Source organism: Erinaceus europaeus, chromosome 21, assembly GCF_950295315.1.
Source record: "Erinaceus europaeus chromosome 21, mEriEur2.1, whole genome shotgun sequence".
In the NCBI taxonomy this organism is placed as follows: Eukaryota; Metazoa; Chordata; class Mammalia; order Eulipotyphla; family Erinaceidae; genus Erinaceus; species Erinaceus europaeus.
The window spans coordinates 19,950,091-19,966,695 of NC_080182.1; positions in this window are offsets into that span (position 1 = coordinate 19,950,091).

Sequence of the window (16,605 nt, forward strand, 5' to 3'; positions counted from 1 at the left end):
GGAATGTTCCTGAGAAACTAGTAATCCTTAACCTGCAGTTCAGAGGAAGAAGATGCAGTATGCACAGGACAGAAGGAGGTTGGCCTTCAGAGAGCTCAGGGAGAGAAAATGGTTCCTCCCAAGCACATAGACTATGGGATCCAGACCAAAAGCTTCAGCCGAAACAGGATCCAAGGTCCTCTGATGCCCTTGCAGGCTGGTTCTTGCTGCTACAAGGCCAAGAACTTTCCCAGTTGGCTGTAAGTCTGCTAGTGTCCTCAGTAGGGATACAGCCAGCGCCAGCAGCGTTTGGCTATGGGTGTTTTCTGTTCCTAGCAGTTTTCTATTTTGTGGCGGCCAGACTTATTTTCAGCTTTTCATGCAAAATGGCATACTAAACAAGGACCGGCACAAGGATCCTGGTTCGAGTCCCTGGCTCTCCACCTGTGCACAGGGGGTGGGGGGGAAGTGTCGCTTCACCAAGCAGTGCAGCAGGTCTGCAGGTGTCTATCTTTCTCTCCCCCTCTGTCTTCCCCTCCTCTCTCGACATCGCTCTGTCCTATCCAACAACAACAACTATAGTAACAAAGGCAACAAAAATGGGGGGGGGGTGGCATGCTAATAGTCCAGCCTGGAGGGAAACCCTTCCCCTAAATGACAGGCAGGGAACTTTTCTTCTAATCAAATGTGTCTGTTCCATTTCAAAGAAGTCACTACAGTAGGCATCTGCTCACGTTGCTCCTTCTTTTCCTGGAATGATTGAAATTGTTGCTTATCACATTTCCTATTATTTTATTAGTTTTTTTTTTGAATAATCACAACTGGAGACTATGAGTTTGGGGCTGTATCTTTCAGACCTACTTTGCAAACCGTGCTGATAAAGGCAAGATTGTGAACTTTCCTGCATTGCGTGGCCTGCCAATCAACCTCACACAGCGTGATTTAATTCTAGTACACCTCCTGATCTTTGGTGCATTTAAAAATAACTTGCTAATTGCCTTCCTATTCTAATTAAGCTAAAATTGTACATGCTGTGAGATGCTTGCTCTTTCTCTTGCTACCACCCGTCTACACACACACACACGCACACGCACACACACACACACAAGCGCGGTTCTTTAAAAAATGTTTCTATAGGCAGCAAAATGCCTCTGAAAGTGTCCTCAAAATCTTCCCTCTACAATGTTAGACAACAAACCTGCTGTAGGTATAGTTCCATGGAGCCATCACCAAAGACTGACTTTTGAAATGTCATGTTATGCCGAAAGATTCATCTACCCTGGTGAGGGTAGATCCCATTGCAATGGCTATTACCTGAGCCACTGGGCTTGTTATGGTCTGCCTCTCTTTTGGCTCCTCAGCTTGCCATGAACTTGGTATTATCCTTGAGAGAGACTGAGGCCCACTATGTTTGTTTCCCAGCACACCCTGGCTGCTTCCTTAAATGCCCCTGTACCCTCAGGGTTCGTCCTGGAAGTGAGAGGCAGGAGCTCTGTGCTCCAGAGACTTCCACAACTGCCATTTCTCCAAGTCCTGGAGATTTCCAACTTCCATCTTTTTCTTCCAAACTCCACCTCTGCCCTTTCTCAACAGATAGGGATATACTAACAACTTGGGGCTGAATCATTAGCAACCACATAAATAGTTCACTTAATCTTCAAATTTTCCCTGTAGAGGAAAAAATTTTACATTTCAGCTTTCTGTGCTCTAAAGAAAAGGAAGAACCAAATGATTGTTTTTCTATAATAAGAGCGAATGTTCACATCCTGCCACAAAAGAATACATCAGACTCATTTATATGCATTGCATATCCTCCAGCATAAAAAGATCACACTTCTGTCTGATAATTTTGTGGGTTTTTTTTTTTTTCTTTTGGCTGTGACTTATATCTCCTGATCTCCTGGGTGTGTTGGGAGGGCAATCCCTGACAACACTGAAGAAATATCACAATGAGAAGACAAGGGTAGACATGGTGTTGACTGTTGAGATCCTACACCTCCATAGTCCTATCTGCTATTTTAAATCCAGTAGCTCTTAAAAAAAATCTAAATAGACTTTCTTTTTCTCTTAGCTAACAGGGCTATTGCTGAGGCTCAGTGCCTATAGGACTCAGACTCCGCTACTCCAGGCAGTTATTTATTTTTTTGATGGATGAGAGATAGAAAGAGATAGAGAGGGAGAGAAAGGAAAGACACCTGCAGCACTACGTCACCTCTTGTGAATCTTCTCCCTGTAGGTAAGAAATGGGGACTGGGACACAGTTTCTTCTGCATCGTAACATGTACCCTCAAGCTGGGGAGCCATCTCCTGGCAAATTTTCAAACTGATTTGGTTTTTAAGCCTGATGAGACTATGAGGTTGCTTATAGTCCTTATCACATGAAGGGTACATATTTTTATGTGGCAGAAATAACTATATATGCTATGATGGTTAACTAGACTGTGCTTCAATATATATGAGATTATCCTTCAAAAAAATCTCCACGAAGTATTGACTTCTAAGTCCACATGAACCTGGAGGTGGGGATAGGATTGGCATAGATGTAAATAAATAAATAAATAAATAAATAAATAAATAAATAAATAAATAAATAAATATATATGTACTCTAAGTACATGTATATAACCCCACACTGCCAATCCATTTATCATTTATTATATTTCATCACATACCCATTTGTGGGGTCCTAAAATGATGTCTTTAGAGTATGACTGTTAAAGCTGAAAGCAATAGATAAACTTTTAGAATTTCAAAATATAGTGATGGACTCAAAGCAAGATAAAAATACAGATCACATCAAAGGAAAGAAAAACTTCTCATCTATACCACAGCATCTACTCAGAACTCTCCAGTCAAAAGAATATAAGGCAACTGTGATGAGGGAGTATGCCCATGGGGCAGGAGACCTGAGTGCCTCAGATCCGGGGGAGAAACTGCTGTCATCATCATCCGAGAATAGCCAGCCTTCACTAGAGTGATATATTAAGTTGACAGCCCATGGGTATGGCATTACAAACTCTAGAACCCCAGGATCTACTCAAGCAAGCCTCACTTGTCTGCTGTATGAAGGAAGGACACCGACATGCTTCCATCTAGCTATAACTTTCCATTCGGAGCAGCCAATTATTCCATGAATGTCAATCAGATGTGACCTCAAGGCCCAGGAGACATTCCTCAAGCCTCATCTGCTATGAGTTAAGCTAAGTCAATTTGCCAGTCATAATTATCAAACTCTTTAGGGTATCAGTCGCTTTCAAATTAGAAGCAGACTAAGTCTCTAATAGTCTCCTAACAACCTCATCAGCAAGACGGATCCCAGCAAAAGTATTTAGCCCTTATTGTTCTCCATCCAAACCACCCAGTAAGCAGATACCTTGCTCTGAATGCCTGTATAGCAAGCAGTTGCTTCTCAACCCAAAGCTTCTACGAGAAGCATGGAGGGGAAGTTGGCACAATCTATCCAAAGTCTCTACCCTATTCTTTTCTCAACAGCATCAGAGAGAACCTCCCAGAGGGATAATGGCTGCTGCCTTCAGCAGGACAGGTAACAAGCCCTCTTCCCAGGAGTTGATTTGGTTTGCACAGACAAATATTTCTGCCCTAAGGTTTACACACAAGTACTAGAAGCTTCACTACCAATCTGAGTGGGTCCCTAAGGAGAGTGATGACCCTGATGGGAGGAGACTACCCCAGAGAATTTAAGAGATGGGAGGGGTCTGGGGAGGGCAGGAAGAAGAGGGTCAGGAAGCCATGACTTGGTGCTTTCAGAAGGGAAGAGGGAACAGAATCTGCATGTCACATAGCCCGAGTGCATAACAGAGTAGATGATACACAGCTTATAAGAAACATACAGAATAGTCGGGCGATAGCACAGTGGGTTAAGTGCATGTGGCGGAAAGCGCAAGGACTGGCATAAGGATCCCGGTTAGATCCCCAGGCTCTCCACCTGCAGGGGAGTCTCTTCACAGGCAGTGAAGCAGGTCTGCAGGTGTCTATCTTTCTCTCACCCCCCCTCTGTCTTCCCCTCCTCTCTCCATTTCTCTCTGTCCTATCCAACAATGATGACAACAATAATAAGTACAACAACAAGGACAACAAAAGGGAATAAACAAACAAGCAAACAAACAAATATTAAAAGAAAAGAGCATGCAGAGTACACAGGACACACTGGACACATGCAGATACCTATAAGGACTGCTCAGTGAACCCACTGAACTGGAAGACAAGTCTTAGTGGAATTTCCAGTGGGCCCAAGCCAGAGAGATCTGGATAAGTCCACTTCTCCCCATGGACGTCACTCAGCTGCATTCCTGGCTGGCCAAGCCAAAAACTGCTACCAATAATTCCCAGATCTTACTGTTAGGGGTCTGCTTAGAGAAAGACTCCTCTGGAAAAAAAGATATTAGCTAGCCCTCCTCTGCAACCTGCGGGCAGCTAGGAAGAGAGACCAGATGTGCCAAGGTGTCTGCATCCTGTGCCAGCATCTCCCTTTCTACCTAACTCCTTAGACCATAAAATGCAGATGAATGCAGATGTTAGGGTCTGCAGACAATGGACAATGGCTGAAGTAAATCCCCTCAGAGTCCTCTGCAACCCATGATCCCACTATAAAACTTAGAAGGGGGGACAGGCGACAGCACCAGGTGATAGATAGTGCACCGGGTTAAGTGCATATGGCACAAAGCACAAGGACCAGCATAAGGATCCTGGTTTGAGCCCCTGACTCCCCACCTGCTTCGCAAGTGATGAAGCAGGTGGCTATCTTTCTTTCTCCCTCTCTGTCTTCCCCTTCTCTCCTGATTTCCCTCTGTCCTCTCCAACAACGACAGCAACAACATGGAAAAGATGGTCTCCAGCATAAGTGGATTTGTGGTGCAGGCACGGAGCCCCAGCAATAACCCTGGAGGCAAAAAAATAATAATAATAAAATTTAAAAAAATAAAAAAATAAATCCTTCCCTGAATTGACAGAAAAACACAGAATTCACGGTGATAGACACTACCTTCTACCAACAGGAGTTAAGCAATACACAAGGGGGATAGTAATGCACACACTAGTTACCCTACAAAAGAGAAGATTGGAAGTAAAGTTAACTAACACCTGCGGAACACCTGTGGATTCTGAAGTCCTGCCCTAGGGAAAAATGAGGAGTGAGGTCACTGGATACGAAACAGTCGCGATTAGTGTCCTATTCAAAATATTTAAAGTTTTCCAGAAAGACTAGGGAATTGTTGAGGGAAAATTCAGGACACAGGGGGGTCCTGGAGAGCACATTCCGGTTTCACTGAGTTTGCACACAGAGAGCTGGGATGCACGCTAGCATAACTTTAGCATAGATTGTTTTCGCTGAGTTTGCACATGTGGAACAGAGATTCACTTGGTGAAGGGTTCCCCTTTTCCCTTGCACTATATTGGGGGGGGAGTTTACTTCATCGGGCCAATGAAAAGTGGGCCTCCATGTGATGTAAGGAATGTTATAAAAGGAGCAGATCTTGAACAAAGAGGGGTCTTGGGGCCTTGGCCACTGACCTTGGCTTTTAGCCTGGGCTTCTGAGCCCAAAGACCCTCGGGAAATCTATCCCCCAAGTCTTTCCTCTTAAGGTTACTTTGCATGGATTTTAGAAACCATACACTGGAAGGTGTGTCCTCTGAAATTCTTTTTCATGGAAGCAGTCACAACCAGAGGGGAATCCGCTCAAACCAGCACATTCCCTCAACAATTGGGGCTTAGAAAACTGGGTCTTGGGGGCCAGGTGGTGGTGTACCTGGATGAGGGCACATGTTACAGTGCGCAAAGACCTGGGTTCAAGCCCTCAGTCCCCACCTGCAAGGGGAAAGCTTCACAAGTGGTGGAGCAGCTGCAGGTGTCTCTCTGTCTCTCTCCCTCTCTATCTCCCCCTCTCTTCTAGATTTCTGGCTGTTTCTATCCAAAAAATAAATAAAGATAATGAAAATTTAAAAAAGGAAACTGGGTCTTGTTGGAAGGCAGCTTAGGGAAAACAGCAACCCTCCCCTACACCCTGCAGGAAGCCCAGAGAAAGGACCTGAGGCAAGAGCAGAGGCCAGTTGGGCACCAACACTCCCTTCCAACCTGACTGCAAAAAGCCATAAAATGCAGATGAAGGCCTGTGCGAGCACCTGAAAAACAAAGTCCAAAGCACATTCCTTGAGGGGGCCGCCCTTTCTCTGAAGGGACTATAAAGTTTAGAAGGCGGGGCCTGCTGATAGTAGCAAGTTAAGTGCACATGATGCAAAGCTCAAGGACTGGCATAAGGATCCACGGGGGGGGGGGGGGGGGGGGGGGGGGTGTTTCACCTCACAAGCGGTGAAGCAGGTCTGCAGGTGTCTATCTTTCTCTCCCCCTCTCTGTCTTCCCCTCCTCTCTCCATTTCTCTCTGTCCTATCCAACAACAACGACATTAGTAATGACTACAACAATAAAACAGCAAGGGCAACAGAAGGGTTTATTTATTTATTTATTTTTCCTTTTTGCTGATGTGTAGTTACCCTACAATGAACCTTATTTTGTAAATCTTTTAAAATATTTTCATTTGAGTAGAGACAGAAATTGAGAGGAAAGAGTGGAGGGGGGAGAGACCCTTAAAATGCTATTTCACCACTACTGAGGTTCCCCCACTACAGGTGGGATCTGGGACTTGATCCCAGATTCTTGCATATGGCGACATGTGCCCTCAGCCAGGTGTACGGGATGCATTGGATCGACCTTCTCGTGGTGCATCCCGTGAGTACCCATTCATTGGGGAAACTGATGATCCTTCCTAGCCGACTGAATCCACATGGATCCCAGTCACTCTCAAAGCCAGCAACAAGCAGCTCCTGACAGCTCTCAACCTGACGCTGTTGACTGGCTATGGAAGAAGGGCAAACGCTAGAAGAAGAAGAAGCCAGGTGTACCACTGCCACATTCCAGGAATCTTATTTTAGAATAGCCTAAGCATCATCATTTTATTAACAATGATAATTTCTTTTATTGAATCTTCAATAACATATTTTCTTTTCCTTTGAAAAGTTTTAATTTAACTTTAAGACTTCAATAAATTTCAAAAACACAATTCTTTTAGGCATTTTAGATAACGAAAAGTCATATGCGAAATGAAATCTCAAACAAACAAAATCACATGTTATATGCTACTAGATTAACTCAAAATCAACCACAGTCCGAAACAGAAAAGTGTAAAATCACAGAACTTCTAGGGCAAATGCAAGAAATGAATAAAATGAAAATGTAGGAAATAAAAATGCAAAAGAAATATAATTTGGAGTTGTGGGAGAATCAGGGTGAAGCATGTCCCATTGGTGTCTGGTTTACCAACATAATTCCACAAAGAATTGAGGAGGCCATGTTCTTCGGGAATTATAAACTTTATTTAGAACTATGAAAACAGCCCTTTGGAAACTTATGGATCATTGGCTAAAATGGTGAGACTAGGTTCAAGCTTAGCCCTTTTCTGCACTTTTTTTTTTTTTTTTTTTGCTTCCAGGGTTATTGCTGGGGCTCAGTTCCTGCACCAAGAATCCACTGCTCCTGGAGGCCATTTCTCCCATTTCATTGCCCTTGTAGTTACCCTTATTGTTGTCATTATTATTATTGTTGTCATTGCTGTTGTTGTTGCTTGGATAGGACAGAGAGAAATGGAGAGAGGAGGGGAAGACAGAGAAGGGGAGAGAAAGACACCTGCACACCTGCTTCACCGCCTGTGAATGGACCCCACTGCAGGTGGGGATCCCGAAGCAGGTCCTGTGCTTTGCGCCAGGTGCACTTAACCTGCTGTGCCACTGCCCAACCCCCTACAGTTTCTAAGCCTCTTGTGTTCTCTTCCTTTCTAATCCATATTTACATACATCACTGCTTCCTGTGTTCTTTCCTTTTCTTCTCTCTAGGGCAGTAAAGGGTCTGACTTCTTTCTCAGGTGTCCTCCATAATTCTTCCCTCTCAGTGACAGGTTCAAAAATAAAGTTTCTTGGTCTTAATCTTCTGCTAACATTTTGACAGGGAGAACTCACAGATGTAGCATCAAAACATAAACTATTACAGAAAAAATATTAAATAGCAGTTGATCAAAATTTAGTGTTTGTTTTGTGGAAGACATTGATAAGAAAATGAGAAGATAAAAATATATACTGGGAGAAAATATTTTGAAATCACCGATGACTTGTACCTAGAATATATAAAGAACATTAGAAAAACCAGCATTAACAGAACAAAGTCATTTAAAATGAACAACAACAAAAAGAGTAAGACTATGTAATATAATATATACAATGATTATGTAGTTGTTAAATATATTCCTTATTCAGAATATAATCCACATATATGTCTATGTAGATATAATACATGCACACATATATATATGGCTGAAAATAAGCATATAAAATGGTTAACATTGTTCATCAATAGAGAATACTTACAGACATCACTCCACAAGCATTGGTACTACTAGTTTAAGAAGATCAGAGTAAGTCAACCTTATTGATATAATAAGGACAATTTTGAACTAAAGGCAATTAAGAAGCAATAAACACAGGAGCTTTTCTCTGCCCTGCAGCTTTCTATCAAAAAGCAGAACTTAAATTTCCCTTTTTAGTAGAGAAAATTTGTCACCTGAGATGATTTGAATCTTCATAGTTAACATATACTGTAAATTCCCCAGTAAATGTGTATTTTCTGGTCTCCTTCCAAATAGCTCAGCATGAGGGACCTAGATTTACATTCCTGTGATCTCAGACCCAAGGTTTCCTCCCTGGCACTACCATATGTCAGAGATGATCCATATGTCACTTTGATCTCTTTTTCTCTCTCATGAAAATAAATATATTACTTCACAACATTTCATTTTAAATATTTGCTCAAGCAACTGAACAATTGGAAACATGTCCACACAAAACCATATGCAATCTCTCTATATAGATTTTTCTTGAACATTATCACAAACTGAAAATATATAAGGTATCTTTCAACAGGTAAATATACACACAAAGGAATATTGCACAGCTATAAAAAATGAACCGTCTGCTAACATAACAACATAGGTGAATTTCAAATGCATTTTTTTTTTCAAGTGAAAGAGTCTAGCTCCTAAGAACCGTCTTTACACACATCTGCTTATAGAGCATCATGAAAAAGGCAATACTATGGCAGTTACAAACAGATCATCAGTTGCCAGAGTTTGTAGGTGAGAATAGGAGTTGACTGCTGACAGGCCACACTAAGAAAAAATTAGGTTATGAAACTCTTCCCAACTGAAGTTCTAGATATCTAACTCTATATAATTTTTAAACCATAAAATTAACACACCAAAATGGTAAAATTTACAATAGATTAAACATTTAAAAATCAAATAAGGATTTCAGAGTAGTACTGAAGGAAAAAGAAAAAACCTACTCTGACATTTGTTGAAATGGAGAGCATTGTATTCAAGACCTACAATAAGAACATCTCAAAAGCGATAGAGAATGAATTCCAAATTCCAAGTTTCTCTTTATTTTTTGTCAGTGAGCTAAGAGAAGGGAGTTTGTGAATTAAAAAGTACTAGTTTTCTCAAAATAAAGACAGGTCCAGAATTTAGATATCAAAGGTAGAGGGACAAGGATTATCAAGTATCAAGTGTGTGTATTGGGGTCTGGGTAGGGAAGGGACTCTTTAAACTATCTAGCAAGATTCTTGCTAAAATTGTACTTTGCAAGGCTGAAGCTAGTAGTCATATATCAAAGTGTGCTTAAAAGGACTCCTAGGAATCTATCTAAAGTTTGGGCAAATAGAGATTCCCTGACAGTAAGCAGAAAAGAATAAATTCAGTAGTATTATAAAGGTATCACACACAGACACACACACACACACACACACACACACACTAAAGAAAGGAAAGAAAAAGAGGTAGCCTAAGTTACTCATATTTTTTTTGTCTAGATATTATATGGCTAATAAAAAATTTACAATGTGCTAGTTGTTGATTTAAAAACTGTCTTATTTAATGAAAGAGAGTGAGAGAGAAAACAAAGTAAGCCAGAGCTATATGCAATGCCACAGATGGAACTTGGGATCTCAGACTTGTGAGTCCTATGTTTTATACACTATCCCACCTCCCAGTATGGTAATTGGGGGGGGGGCAGCATTCACATTTCTGAGAACAGTATAAAAATCTACTAGGGCTGAAGAAGGAAGTAAATGTAAATAAAGACTGTGAGATTTCCTACAGTCAAAGAAAGAAATTACAAGCAAGCAGCAGGCTGTGGCTACTTCTCATTTCTTCCCCACTCGTGCAGATCTGTCTTTAGTGTTCCTACAAGTCCACTGTAGCTTAAATTAGTTGAGTTTGATTCTCCACTTGGCTGCTGTGGCTCCTGTAGGCCAGTCTTTTGTCCGGAAAGGAAACTGCTATACAATCTAAGTCTAGAATATGCCTGACTCCATCATCCAGACCAAAGGTTGCTTAGTAATTTCCCTTATTTTCTGTTCTTAATTGTTATTCTGATGGAAAAGGCAGAAAAGAGATTTCAGGGACAATTAACATAGAAATTAAGTAAAGTCATCAGCAAAACTATCAAATTCACAATGGGGTCCAAAGTCATCCAGATACGATTCTCTGATTATTAGCTGAGTAATCTCTTTGACAAACATTCATTGCATCTTCTCTTATTTTTGAAAATAAAGCCAGGGGCCTAGATGCAGCACACTATGAATAAGGATTCAGGTTCAAGGCCCTACCACCATATGGGAACATCATGCGAAATAAGTGCTGGGGTATTTCTCCTCTCTGTGTGTCTCTCTCCATCTGTCTCCCATTTCTATCTCTATCTTAAATCTTGAAAAAACAAAACAGGAGTCTGCTTGGAGTGCTAAAATATTGCATGTGTAAAGTCCCAGCAGGGAAAAAAAGGAGAAAGGAACCAAAAGTAACATGCTTTTTACTATATCAGACACAAGATATGAACACACTCTATTACCATAATAACAGAAAACATCACAGAAAGCACTCAACGAGCAAGGAATATGAGATGATTGTAAACACTAATTTCTAACAGCCAGGCATGTTTTAGAAGACAGCAGTTGGAACAGGGACTGGTAAAGCAGATTTTCCTCAGTTTCATGATTGTTAGAATACTTCAATTTTCTGAATTCAACTACATCTCTCAAACAAAAACTCACCTGTTTATCTAAAATTAGATTCATCCCAACTAAATTACCAAAATAGATTCCCTTTCTCTTTCCCTGGCTACAACAAACACCCCCCACACACACACACACACTGAGAATCAAAGATTCAGCATAAATCTTCCACAAATTCCTTCACTCATCACAATATACCCTGACTTTGGCCCTTGATGGTAGTGCCATCCGCACACACATTAAACTGCCTGACTTGAAGAAGTGAAATTCAAACATCAGCTAGTATTCAGGTCGGTGATCTTAGTAGAGTTTTGATCTCAACTAGGAATCACATTTTCAAAGCTTCGCTGTCCGACTCTGTTAAATGTCTTATTCCTCACCTCTTGTATCTGGATTTTATTATTCAGACTTGGGCTCGGCAGCATTTAATACATGGTTTTCCCATGATGTAGGAGCATGATGGTCCTGCTGGATCACTGCATTCCAGTTAGAATTTCCAACTCCCGTTCTAGAACATGAAAACCAGGTTGGTTCCCATACCTGGACACCATCCCCTGTACTTTTACCTTTTCTTTTGTAGATTCAGAGAGAAACAGAGAGAGGGAGTAAGACAGATGTCTGTAGCACTGTTCCACAGCTCATGAAACTTGCCCCACTCCCTGCAAGCCCCCTAGGGGCTTAAACTCAGGTCCTCACAATACACATATGCACTCTATCAGGTGTTCCACTGCCTGTACCCCCCAGGACACATATTGTTCAAAACAACTCCAGCCACATAACTACATACTTTCACACCATCATCCAGTCATTATCTATTGCCATATAGAGGTAGCAGTGTGGAGGGGAGGGAGAGAAAGAGGGAGGGAGGGAGGGAGGGAGGGAGGGAGGGAGAGATATGTTGAAAGGGAGAGAATAGAATAGAATAGAATAGAATAGAATAGAATAGAATAGAATAGAATAGAATAGAATAGAATAGAATAGAATAGAATGGAGTGGAGTGGAGTGGAGTGGAGTGGAGTGGAGTGGAGTGGAGTGGAGTGGAGTGGAGTGGAGTGGAGTGGAGTGGAGTGGAGTGGAGTGGAATAGGATAGGACAGGACAGGACAGGACAGGACAGGACAGGACAGGACAAGACAGGACAGGACAGGACAGGACAGGACAGGACAGAATAGAATAGGAGCGAAGGGTAAGAAGAGAGGAGAGAAGAGGACAGCAGACAAGAACAGAGCTTTCAGTTTACTTCTTATAGAGATCACATTTTCATAATCTTACAACACAAATCAATACAGAGAGGGGGTGATATGCTATGGCACAGATATGCAAACTTTATTACATAAATACATGTAATAGTTTAGGTAGGTATAAGAGAAGGCTACATGCCAAGAATCTGCTTCTGCATAATCTTCAAGATCTGTTCCTCAGTCTTTATTGTTCACATTGGGAGAAGTGATGCAGAAATTTCCACATAGACTTTTTTTCTTTGGCTACAACTCTGATGACTAGAGAGCTATCAGATACTGGAGAGGCCCAAACAGATTCTTATAATTTGCATGTTTAATCTTTGTGCTCTTGCCTGGCAGATCAGCAAGTGTCTATAATATGAACATACCAATAAAATCTCCTTGGAATCTGAACTAAGGAGGTGAGAGACATAAATATTCATCCTAAGACCCAGAGAAATAGCCAGTAGACACTAAGTTGAGACTATTGGTCCCAAGATCAAAACATTTCCTTTCTATAGATCCAAATCTGAAAAATATTTTGAGCAACATGATCTTTTTTTTTTTTCTTTTTCTTTCCTTTTCTCTTCTTTTCTCTTTCTTCAGTGACTGACCTCATAATCTAACTGAAACTTCAGACCACTTACTGACTTTGGTATGATGTAGAGTATCTCACTTTTAGATTTAGCATCAGTTCTTACAAAATAGCATCAGCTCAACAAAATAGCTCACTTGGATAGTGTGATTCTTTGCTATGTGCATGACCCACATTCAGGCCTGGCTCCCACTACACTGGAGAAAGTTCCAATGCTGTTTGCTTGCACATACTATCTATCTATCTATCATCTATCTATCTACCTATCTATCTATCTATCTATCTATCTATCAAAAAATGACATAAGTCAAAACCAGGGAGGTGACGAGGTAATGAAATGTCCATCAGCATCCATTGCTCAACCTCAGTGTCCTGTCCACCAATAGAATAGGACTCCACTTGCAGGAAGAATAGCTGTGTTTCTGGTCTGACTTAGTAGCTTTCTCCTCTTTGGTCTCCAGAAGAACATGCCTACTCAAAGGGAAATTAAAGGCATCAAATAACAGAATACAAATAATTTAGGACAAGCTATGTATCTGAGTCACAGGGGCACACAGTGTACTGCTTGTGATCTACGCTGGAGTTAGTCGTCAGTCAAAAATGTAGAATTCTTACAATGTGAGTCTGTTCTAAGCAACGCTAATGAAGTTATCAACCAACTCGTGACTCAGTAGATGTGGCTCTAGTGTAGTACTCCTTTAAGGAACTCTTTTGAAGCCTGAACTGTACACATTCATAGAAAAACAGTTAGTCTGTGATAAGTCAAGTCTAAATTCATTTTCTAAATTTATCCGGGCTTCTGGGTATTTCTCTGTGCCTGCACCATTCCACTGTTTAAGGTGGATTTTTTTTCTTTTTTTTTTTTATTCCCCTATGATATAGCACAAGAGACAGAAACAGAAAAATAGATGATAGATGACAGATAGAGAGATAGATGATAGATAGACAGACAGACAGATAGATGGGGGGCTGGGTGGTGGTGCACCTGGTTGAGCATATACGTTGCAAAGCACAAGGACCTGGGTTCAAGCCCCCACCTGCAGGGGGAAAGCTTTACAAGTGCTGAAGCAGTGCTTCAGATCTCTCTCTGTCTCTCTCCCTTTCTATCTCCAGACTACTCTCAATTGCTGACTGTATCAAATGAATAAAAGATAATAAAAATTAGAAAAAGATAGATAAATAGATAGACAGACAGATAGGACACTGTTCCACTGCTAGGGACTGAGGACTTGAACCTGGGCTGAGGTGTGTGCTCTATCAAGCAAGCCGCCAACTGCCCCCCATTCATTTTTTGGGGTACACTGTCCTCTGTTACAGCAGGGACACATTACTAACAAGAACCCTCTCTATATTATGATTCTCACGTGGATTTGGAGAGTAAGGTTACTTAAGATTTTTCCTGGGGGCCCGAGGTGACTCAACTAGCTTAGCATACACATTATCATGGGCAAGGCGCCAGGTTCGACCCCCGTCTGCAGAGAAGAAGCTTCATGAGTGGTGAAGCAGTGCTGCAGCTGTGTCTCCATCTCCTCTTTTGTTGAGAATACGTTGTGTGTAATTGACCTGTGAACGTGAGGAAGGCCGGGCCATGCGGGCACGGTTAGCAGGCATCATTAGCGTACCACAGACATCACTTACAGTGTAACTAAAAGGATTTAAGGAAGAGTCTGGTGGAAATACAGCCCCTTCCATTCTCACCTTTGACCTTTCCTTAGCTCTTTCTTGCTTGCCTTTCGCCCCCTTGTCTTATCTTCTCCCGGGACCCACACATGATGGAAGCTAAATGTTGGTGAATATTTAAGGACTCATGGCTCCTGCCACATGATCGACTGGTCTTTTCTCTTTTGCTATTTTCTCTACCACGGTTCTTCAGAACTGAATAAATTTGCCACATTTATAAACCAGCACAAAAGAACTGTAATACTTCTTCCTTCTCAACTTCTCTCTGTCTTTATAAACAAAATAAAGGAAAAAAAGAGAGTTTTCTATACAACGTGGAACAATTTTGCATTTATTCCAAGTGTTTCCTTATGTGAAGACATTCTTATAAAGGGCAAATCAATTACTTTCCTGCCAACTCCAACTGTCCTTATTTCAGCAATCACGTAGTGATCAATTAATATGTGTCTACCCCTTAATGGATCTCATGACTTAGTTCTTAAAATCCACATAAATTAACAAAATCATAGAGACTTTAAATTTTTTAATTATATTTATTTATTTCCCTTTTTGTTGCCCTTGTTTTTTATTGTTGTTGTAGTTATTATTGATGTCCTTGTTTTTAGATAGGACAGAGAGAAATGGAGAGAGGAGGGGAAGACAGAGAGGAGGAGAGAAAGATAGACACCTGCAGACCTACTTCACCGCCTGTGAAGCGACTCTCCTACAGGTAGGGAGCCGGGGGCTCGAACCGGCATCCTTATACCAATCCTTGTGCTTGGTGCTACGTGCGCTTAACCCGCTGCACTACCACCCAACTCCCTAGACTTTCTTTTTTCACCATGCTAATCTCTAGGTCTTAGTCATTCCTGAAGGCTTTTTTTCTTTTTTAATTTTTCTTCTTTTTTAAAAAATATTTATTTACTTACTCCCTTTTGTTTCCTTTGTTTTTTATTGTTGTTGTTATTACTGATGTCATTATTGTTGGGTAGGACAGAGAAATGGAGAGAGGAGTGGAAGACTGAGAGGAGGAGAGAAAGAAAGACACCTCTCTCCATTTCTCTCTGTCTTATCTAACAAAGACGACATCAATAACAACAGTAATAACTACAACAACAATAAAAACAAGGGCAACAAAAAGGGAAAATAAATAATTATTAAAAAAACAACAACAAAGAAAGACACCTGCAGACCTGCTTCTGGGGGACGAGGTAGTGGTGGTGCTTCAGGTTAAGTGTACATATTGAGGAGCACAAAGACCAGCGCAAGGATCCTAGCTCAAGCCCCAGCCCTAAGTCGCCTTGCAGGCACTATGTGTACTTAACCGGGAGCACCACCACCTGGCCCCCCAGAATTTGATCTTTATTCTGAGAATTAAAGTCACTTGGCTCCACATAATTTGATATGATGGGGGTGGACAGTGTTGCACTGTCCATTGAGAGTACATGTTACAGTGCACAAGGACCTGGGTTCAAGCCCCCACTACCCACTTTTGGGTAGGGGCTGAGCTTAAGAAGTGGTAAAGCGTGCAAAGTGCAAGGACTGGCGTAAGGATCCCGGTTCGAGGCCCCAGCTCCCCACCTGCAGGGGAGTCGCTTCGCAGGCGGGGAAGCAGGTCTGCAGGTGTCTCTCTTTCTCTCCCCCTCTCTGTCTTCCCCTCCTCTCTCCATTTCTCTTTGTCTTATCTAACAATCATCATCAACAACAACAACAACTACAACAACAATGAAGAACAACAAGGGCAACAAAAAAGGGAAAATAAATAAATATTTAAAAACAAAAAAGTGGTAAAGCAATGCTGCAGGTGTCTTTCTCTCCTCTATCTTGCCCTTTTCTCTTGATTTCTTCATATCTACCCAATAAATAAATAAGTAAACTATAACAAAAAATCTTGAATATCAAGACTGAGAACTGAGATCCACAATGTTAATATAGTCTAACTACTCATCTCAGAAGGTTTGGGCACCCCCTTCAGAAGATTGTAACTCAATGAATATCTTTAACATTTGTTTTAAGATATTCCTG